General features: G+C 41.0%; 1 protein-coding gene across 2 annotated transcripts in view; it reads left to right on the top strand.

Annotated features, from left to right (window-relative positions):
- Window positions 1-449: 449 nt before the first annotated feature.
- The window catches only part of erbin (erbb2 interacting protein), an 88,204-nt gene continuing 78,912 nt past the window's right edge, over window positions 450-9,741 (top strand). For both annotated transcript variants that reach the window (XM_079804503.1, XM_079804502.1), the window contains exon 1: window positions 450-876. The gene's annotated coding sequence lies outside the window, so the exon portion shown is untranslated. The remainder of the gene's footprint in view (window positions 877-9,741) is intronic.

Here is a 9,741-nt window from a genome sequence, read left to right as displayed (position 1 = left end):
ATTTTTACAAATTAGCAAATCGAGGGAAGATCATCTTCCTCCTGTTGCTTCAATTGGGAGAGAATAATTCGTTACCGAACATTTTCCAATGGATTAAACTGTACGCCTATCAGCTGTTGCTCTGGTTCGACAGAGGCCAATTGGACCTACCAGCTTTAGCATCAGCGCCGAGGAGTACGATTCATTTGAACGAGTCGGTTCGTTCGAAAGGTTAATTTCAACAAACTGGTTTTCCATTTGATTCACTGATTCGTTGAATTTATCACACAATCCGCACGCGACAATTTAAGTGTTCTCTTTAGTAGTAAAATATTACAATTTCACTGTGTTTAGCTATAACGATTACTAATCGTTCTGATTTTCCAGTCGAATTATTTAACAGAACCGGGTCGATCAAATCATTTAAAAGAACCGGTTCAGAAGAACGATTCGTTGGCGAATCGAACATCACCATTAGCACAACTGTAGTGCTGAGTGCAGACTATCCAGCGCTGCTTCACTGCTCCATCACTTCAATGACTGCTCCTCCGCGGCTCAATGTAAATCAATTATCCCGGCGACCCTTTTGGTCGCTCTTTTTATTATAAGGACACTTTTCTTTCTAATTCCATCGTCTCGTCGAGCCATTTTCTTCTGTATCAGCAAGAAAACTTCGGAGCAGCTGTGGGCAACTTTCCGTCGCGCGGTGAGGCGAAGAATGCATTAGCTCGCGCAGCTAGCAGCAGCTTTCTTCGGCTTTCCAGCATCAAGCGCTGTATTTCGCGGGGTTTGTAATGTTTTTCCGTGTCTCCAGTCGTGAACTAACCTTCATGGATTAGCTGAATGATTTGTATCCCTCGTAAATGAAAGGAAAATCACGGAAAGGTTCAGTTTAAGGTGAGTACAAGACATTTTATTTGTCCTTCAGCGTCTCGCCTCAGTGTTTTCTGTCTTCCTCACTGTTAGCCAGATAATGCTAAGAACGACGAGGGACGCTAATTTGTTTTCTAGTTCCCACTGCGTGTGAAATCCCGTGGTTTTCTGTAGCGTTACGCGATTCAGGCTTTGTTTTGGTTGTGTACATATTCATACACCAGCGGGTTTTCACAATATAGCGAATTAAGTATCATGACTGTGACTAGACGTGAGTATGTTTACTAGGCTCTGTATTTAGGCAGCTGTGCCATATATATCTCACAAAACATCATATTTTAATTGGCTTAATGTTTTCGAAGGAACATAAAAGGGTGTTATTTTAACAATATCAACACGTATGAGGTTTAAATGTTCAGGTGCAGTGCATTAACCATCTTTTCTCGTACACATCCTGTTTTCTATTCTGAAAGGACAGTGTGGTTTACGAGGCATATCTGCTGCAATCTCTCATAAATTGTGTTTAATCAGTAATGTACCGTCATTGTATCATCACTCAGATAGATTAACGTTTCGTGCCTTTGTTTCACAATCACTTCCTGCTCGGAACAGGTTCTGTAGGTAAAAGCAGGGTTTAGGTTGAGACCTGATGATTACTGTGAGCAGATCCTTTCACTAAGTGATCAGATTAGTTTGCCAGTGGTATTAAAGGCTTTGAGAGTGTAATGATCGAAATCATTGAGTCGTGAGTCAGTCCTGATACTCGAGTTCCGCAATCATCGCAAACGTCTGACAATCTGGTCGTGCTCTGGGTTTATTCTCATTTTAGGCCCCATTCAAACTCATGATAGAGGAATGAATGGGTGCACTACATCCTCTGTCATGGGATTGTGAGAATGCAATCAGAAGTGACCCAGAGGGAAATGAAATGTCATTACTTGGATATTTCTCTCTCATAGCTTTCATTTTTCATCAATGTATCAAGTTTCCTTGTGAAAATTAATTAGGATAAATAGAAACAATTAGCCACTGTGAAATCAAAATCAGCAGTTCTCATTTTTATATGGAATATCGCAGTATTTATTATAAATTACTTATCTGTGTACATCATCATTTTTAACTCTTGCCCTCATAATCTTTAATCAAAATAATTTCCCCTCCCTCTTACAGCATCTCCTCTTCTCTGATGATGTGTTTACTGCCGTGAGGGCGGGGCAACCTGTCACTCACATGAGATCCACCAAATCCAAATGTATCCAATGGATAACATCAAGCCCCGCCCTACATTTGTTCTTGTTTGAGAAGCCGTTTCACTCTGATATACGTGACATTATGGAAGAAAAGACTATCGCAACTTCCGTTTCATGCCGACTTTGAGACAGTTGTTGACACTAAATCTGTGGCCATGTTTATTGTTGCTCGATTAAATTTTCTTAGCGAAACCTAGTCATTTCAATTGGAATCGGCATAAGGAATTTTACCTGGTAGACTTCCATATGCAAATTTTGTGTTGAGGTCAAGTTTGTTGAACGTTGACATGCAAATTCGCACCATTAACAAATTAGCAAGCTTCTTGGTTGGGCAGTGACATCTGTGTGGGCGCCCGGAGATTAATATTTTGTTCGGATTTTTATGATCACACTTTTATTCATGCAAATGCTTTTAAACCATTCAAGCGCGACACGTCAAGAGAACGCGCTGTCCTGATGCCAACTAGGAAAAAAAACGTAACTGGCACGACGTATCACTAGAATTTAGCGTAATCGTTTTGAACTGCGAGAGGTGCTACACTTTCTGCGTAAGTTGAATACGGAAGGCAGTCTGCCAGAAGCGAGATATTTTACTTTATAAAGTTTTAAATATGGATATCTTTCTTACAAAACCCCATCGGTTCTCTTCAGAAGGCCTTTATTAACCCCCCGGAGCCGTGTGGAGTACGTTTATGGATGGATGTGCTTTTTTGAGCTTCGAACTCAATCGACCCCGTCACTGCCATTATAAAGCTACGAAGAGCCAGGATTATATATTAATATAACTCATATTGTGGTCATCAGAGTCACATACACCTGGCTCGAGGGTGAGTAAATGGGGTAATTTTCATTTTAAAGTGAACTACTCCTTTAAACATTATATTTAAAACATACTGTCTTTTTGTTTTTTCTACAAAATATTAAAAACTTAAAAAAATAGTGTTTTTAATTGCAATTAATCACATTTATTTTTAATTGGTATTGATTGACACCACTAAAAATAATCCATAATAAAGGCTTTAAAAAGCAGTTATTTAAAGTTGGTTAATTTACTAGCAGGCAGAATAGCTTTAGATGTTTATTTTTTCGTCATTTATATCTGTATCATTCATCGTAGTTTGTCACATCTGGTCCTGTTTTCTTTTTGCCGACCAATGAAAAATGTTACCACACAAACAATGAATGTGAGTAGACTGGGTGGAATGTGATGCAAAATGTTTATATTGAAATCTCTGATATGTGGTTGTAGATGTTGGGATCTCGACAGATTTGAGACATTGAGATCTTCTGAAACGGGTTACCGTGATCACAGAAAACCTAAAAATTTGAGGGACTTTTAAGAGAGCTCCTTTGTGGTTTTCGGTTCCTATGTGCCATTGCATTGATTTTACCCAGGACATCAACAGGGTTCTCTGGTTATTGCTGTTGGTCTAGCGGATCGTTTTAGCAGGTGATAAGTGAAGCTAATAGGATAAGATGGCTTCAGGGAGATTATTGCCACTTGCTCGGCTCATCTCCCTTATGGCTAATCCCTATTTTCTGCATTCAGCAATAAACAGATTGGAGCAGATCCGGCAAGTGTGAACTTTAATCAGGAAAGATTCTGCTCAGGGTTTGTCTGTAGGTTATACCAAATTGTTGTGAGCATTTCAATTACTGTCCCTTTAAATAAGTCACAAGGATGCAGTTATTTACCAGGCGTTTTTTTTTTTTTTTTCTCTCAAAATGTGAGAAACCCTCTGCTGTTTTATTATGGGTTGTGATTTCATAAAGAGATTTCGTCTGCTGGATGCTTAGTCAGGAGTTCCAGTGCAGGTGTATTAGAAAATGCAAACAAAAGAATTCTCTCGTCTAAATAAAGAGTAACAAATGTGCACCTCAGAAGGAGAGCTAACACTCTTGGGCAACGTGTAAAGGTTATGTGTTCAGTTTAATATAAAACCTGGATGTAACTTGATTTAGAAAAATAGTTAAAGGTGGGGGTGGGGAGTCTAATGCTATTTCATGCATTCTGACTTCTATTTACACTGTTCAAGAGTTGGATTCTCATGCTAAACATGGTCAAAATAAAAATAAAAAACGAGTTGGACGTATGAGTATTTCTGAACCAAATACACTCCTTCAGGATTCAAACAAGTTTCAGAAAGTTTTTTTTTTTCGAGTTTGTCCCTGTTTGATGTCATAAAGGGTGGAATTCCTTGTATGGGCACTTTTTCCGGATGAGCCGTGTGCACACATCAACCAGAGCAAGAGCGCACCCATTAATGGTGTGAACTTACACTGGTCTCCCGGTTGGATTACGAGTATCATGCCATCGATTCAGTTCAATTCGATATCACGATGCATCACAATGCACTGCATACTCAACCTTGAGGCTGTCTACACAGGATGCCATGAAATGACCATTGCAAATGGTCCATTTGTTCATGTCAAAGTAACGTTGAAGTACGTCAGAAATATCAGTTATCAGCAGTGTTGGGCACATTACTTTAAAAAAGTAATTAGTTATAGTTACTAGTTACTTCTTACAAATAGTAACTGAGTTAGTAACTGAGTTACATCATTATAAAAGTAACTAATTACCAGGGAAAGTAACTACTGTGTTACTTTTTTTTTTCTTCAAATGTTCAAATATGTCAAATAACTTGGATGCCCCCAATATTAAATATGTTAAATGAATGAATTGGACACTAAATAGAATAATTTAGGCTACTATTATAAAACATTGTACATTAATGTACACTATTGTAATGTTGCTGTGGGACAATGTGAGAGACACCTATCAAATTTAATACATTATTGTAAATATTATCAGTAGACCTACTATAGTGTAAATATTGTGTAAATAGTATCAGTACTATACTACTCCCTTGGTAGTGGAGCTCACGTTATCACCTGGGATTTTAGCCACTCATTTTGTGGCGGCATGTGATGATGTGAGGCGCTTCATTAGATTAGAATTACTTGCCACCGACGTGGAGAGAATCTTTCTTCCTGGGCATAAGTTGCACATTACATAAACATTATTACCTTTCACCTCAACGAGGGAAAAGTAGCGCTTATACTTCCAGTTTGAGAAAGCTACCTTTGAAGTCGTTGACTTGCCATCGCTGTGCGTGCGTGCGTGCGTGTGTGTGTGAACCATAGACCGTAAAAACATAGGTGTGAACTCAACCTATCAATCTCAACCTTGTCTCACACCCACCAATCATCATCAGTTATGTGTACCACCCCACCCACCCCCCAACACGCATGGCTGGTGCGAGCGCACACACACACACGTTGCAGGTCCGACTGACAGAGCGCCGGTTCGGATAAAAACCCCTTCAGTGAGCTCAATTATAGTAACGCCGCATTTTTTTTCTCAGTAACGATAACGGCGTTGTAATGGGAGAAACAGTAATTCGGTTGATTACTCGTTACTGAAAAAAATAATTCCGTTAGTAACGCCGTTTATCTATAACGCCGTTATTCTCATCACTGGTTATCAGTATCAGTTTTTTTGTTGTCACAGCGAGCCACGTCCAGACAGCATCAGCGATTGTAATGGGTTCTATTTGCTTTTGTGTTTTTGCGCCGCACCGCTTGCATCTGGTGTAGAGTCAAGTGATTTGCAAAAGCTTTGAAACAGTTCAATCGAATCATTCAAATAACTAGTTCAAAAGAATCATTTGTGGACTGAAAACAAAAAAGAAATCTTCTCCAGCTTTTTCTATTGCTTTAGTAAAGCTGTTGAGCTGAATGGAATCAGATCAAATGACAACGATTTAACAATGGAGAATAAAGCGCTTGAGTCAAACTCATTCTCTTCACACCAAACTGCACAATTAGAGATTTATTGTGTGTTCTACGTAACCCGTCTTTTTCTCTTCAAAAATGTGTGCTTGTACAGAGAAAATATTTAGACTGATACGTTCTATCTAGATGCGTTTCACTGTTGCCGTGCATTGTGTGTGTGTGTGAGAGACTGAGATACAGCATGTGTCAGTGCTATGGAATGTTTCCATTAAAATCAGGAGAATGTGGGAGAGGGAATCTCTTCCCTGAGTGTTTCTGCACATTCCCTCCTGTTCAGAGTCCTTCACAGCACCATACACTTTGTTCCCACACTTAGCGTTGTGTAAATGACTCGGACCTCACAGATAAAATTAGTTGCCATCAGGCTGTTGGGTTAACATTTAGAACAAGAAGTAGTTTTTCACGAGAGCTTATAATTGTAAACACTGTGGACATGGTTTCTGTTGTACTTTTATGTTGCAGTATGACTGGATATACAGGTTTCAGAATATGAAAATGAAAATCTGTCATGTAAAATTTAGTTACTAAAGATAACGGTTGCTGGTTGTTGTAAAGGTTGAATCCCTCACATGCCAGTAATATTTCAGTTATTTTGCATCAAGAAATTAAGCCTATTTTAATATTTTTAAGCACATTTTTGGGGTATGTTATATGTTTTTCTTATGCTGCGTTCACACCAAACGCGAATTGAGCGTCAGGCGCGAGTGATTTCAATGTTAAGTCAATGGAAAGGCGCGTTGACGCGCGTCTGGAGGTCCCGCGGCGCGGAAGGCGCGTTACGCGCGGCGCGAAGGACGCGAATCCGCTTCATTCGCGCGTCCAGTTCGCGCGAATGGCGCGAATTGGACGCGAATTGAGCGTCTTGCGCGATACGCGCGTTACACGCGAATGGTGCTTTTGTGCATTCACGCGTTTGAAGCGAATTCGCGTCTGACGCCCGAGTTGAAAAATTTGAACTTTGGCGTCAATTCGCGCCGCGTTAACCAATCGGGAGCCTGCTCGCTGCTGTCACGTGGTAAAGTGACGTGTATGAGAAACCCTGCATAAATTAAAGACAGTACTATTGTGTCACAAAATGTAGTTTTAAGACGTTTTCAGGTGGGAATGTAGTTGTTTAAAGCTCAAATCTGTGGTTTATTTATAAAGAGAGCGCCTATTTAAAAAAAATAATCTTGTGTTTTTGGAGTTGTGAGATCCAGGCTATCACCGGGCAATCACCGCTCATAACCCCGGCGAAGGCAGCCTTTCCTCGGCCAGTCCTTCTGGCGTCTGCCGCTGGCTCTGATGTCCTGTAGTGGTTCGTCTTGTGTGGATCTAACGGGCGATCTTTGCTCTCATGAATATATAATTTGTTGTCTGCCAAATCGTTTTGACTGAGGGCAAAGAGAAGTTTCATAACTTTATATTTTAAGGATATTTAAACATACATGCAGTGAAGATAATGTAGGAGTTGCCTGGACCACATTTGTGTGGCTATTAATGCTTAATATATATGTTTAATGAAAATGAAAAGAGGCAGAGTGGTGTTTTATGACATATTTCTCCTGGAGTGCCTTGAACGCGCGTCAATTTCGCTTCCAGCGCTCGATTTCTACGCGCGTCCAATTCTCTGCTGACGCGCGAATGCATTCAAAATGTACGCGCGTGAAACTAGACGCGGTAGACGCGATTTTGACGCTCAATTCGCGTTTGGTGTGAACGCAGCATTATGCTGCGTTCACACCAAACGCGAATTGAGCGTCTGGCGCGAGTGATTTCAATGTTAAGTCAATGGAAAGGCGCGTTGACGCGCGTCTGGAGGTCCCGCGGCGCGGAAGGCGCGTTATGCTGCGTTCACACCAAACGCGAATTGAGCGTCAGGCGCGAGTGATTTCAATGTTAAGTCAATGGAAAGGCGCGTTGACGCGCGTCTGGAGGTCCCGCGGCGCGGAAGGCGCGTTACGCGCGGCGCGAAGGACGCGAATCCGCCTCATTCGCGCGTCCAGTTCGCGCGAATTGGACGCGAATTGAGCGTCTTGCGCGGTACGCGCGTTACACGCGAATGGTGCTTTTGTGCATTCACGCGTTTGAAGCGTATTCGCGTCTGACGCCCGAGTTGAAAAATTTGAACTTTGGCGTCAATTCGCGCCGCGTTAACCAATCAGGAGCCTGCTTGCTGCTGTCACGTGGTAAAGTGACGTGTATGAGAAACCCTGCATAAATTAAAAATAGTACTATTGTGTCACAAAATGTAGTTTTAAGACTTTTTAAGGTGGGAATGTAGTTGTTTATAGCTCAAATATGTGGTTTATTTCTAAAGAGAGCGCTTATAAATAAGTTTATTTATAAAAAATAATCTTGTGTTTTTGGAGTTGTGAGATCCAGGCGATCACCGGGCAATCACTGCTCATAACCCCGGCGAAGGCAGCCTTTCCTCGGCCAGTCCTTCTGGCGTCTGCCGCTGCCTCTGATGTCCTGTAGTGGTTCGTTTTGTGTAGATCTAACGGCCGAGCTTTGCTCTCATGAATCTATAATTTGTTGTCTGCCAAATCGTTTTGACTGAGGGCAAAGAGAAGTTTCATAACTTTATATTTTAAGGATATTTAAACATACATGCAGTGAAGATAATGTAGGAGTTGCCTGGACCACATTTGTGTGGCTATTAATGCTTAATATATATGTTTAATGAAAATGAAAAGAGGCAGAGTGGTGTTTTATGACATATTTCTCCTGGAGTGCCTTGAACGCGCGTCAATTTCGCTTCCAGCGCTCGATTTCTACACGCGTCCAATTCTCTGCGGACGCGCGAATGCATTCAAAGTGTTCGCGCGTGAAACTAGACGCGGTAGACGCGATTTTGACGCTCAATTCGCGTTTGGTGTGAACGCAGCATTAAAGGTTTGCTGAGATTCACCCATTTAGCACAGGGGTTTTCAATTATGGACTTCCCAATATGATCGTCCTTGTGCGGGGCTCCTCATCCTAAAATTGAACAGGCATCTATTTAATTGCCTGTATAACACTCAGTTTATACTGTGAAAAATTAATAACCAACTTTCTTTTCCTACACATTACTGTACTCTTAGATTTATTATCTATTTACTAATTATTAATAGTTTGAATAAGGTTTTATTTTTGTATTTTTCATTTGAATTTTAGTTAGTTGCCAGCAGTGAATAACCCCTTTAATGACTTATGGTCAGTAGCTGACTAAACAAAATGAATCCTGCTAACCATCATGAAATGTGATATATAGCTGATATGATTTTCATAGCTCCATCTCTTCAGTCCATTGTCATGTACAACTGTACATGTACAAGTTTTCACTGCCTCCATGTTCAGACTCCCTGAAAGATTCAGTATTGAGTGCCTGACACAACTACATGCTTGCCTTCAGAACATGGGGGGCATTAGGGCTGTGCAATTAATCGAATTTCGATTTCGATTTTGCCTCCCAACGATCACCAAAATAGTACAATCGAGAAAAAACGATTATTTCGCCATGTTCAGTTTTGCAAGAACACTCTTATTTTGTCTTGCGTTCTGAATGAAACGCGCACGCGCACATCCGCCCCTCCCGAAGCCACAATCTCTCTCAGGTCGCGAGTCTCGTGACTCGTGTGCATATCTTCCGCTGGAATTTAAAAACTCGGCGCGAGTAAACTAAAGATGGCAGAAGGAGGGCAGTTACAGCAGCGTTTGGTGAGCAAAAAAGGCAAAACCAACTCCGTTGTCTGGGAACAGTTTGGCTTCGAGGAATCAGACGCTACGTGCAAGATTTGCTACATCGTAGTGGCTGCAACGCAAGGGAACATCACGAATTTGTTTAACCACTTGAAAATTAAACAGAGTGACCTATGAC

The sequence above is a fragment of the Gobio gobio genome (genome assembly GCF_949357685.1).
Source record: "Gobio gobio genome assembly, chromosome: 22".
Classification (NCBI taxonomy): Eukaryota; Metazoa; Chordata; class Actinopteri; order Cypriniformes; family Gobionidae; genus Gobio; species Gobio gobio.
This window is presented reverse-complemented; position numbering and strand designations above follow the sequence as displayed.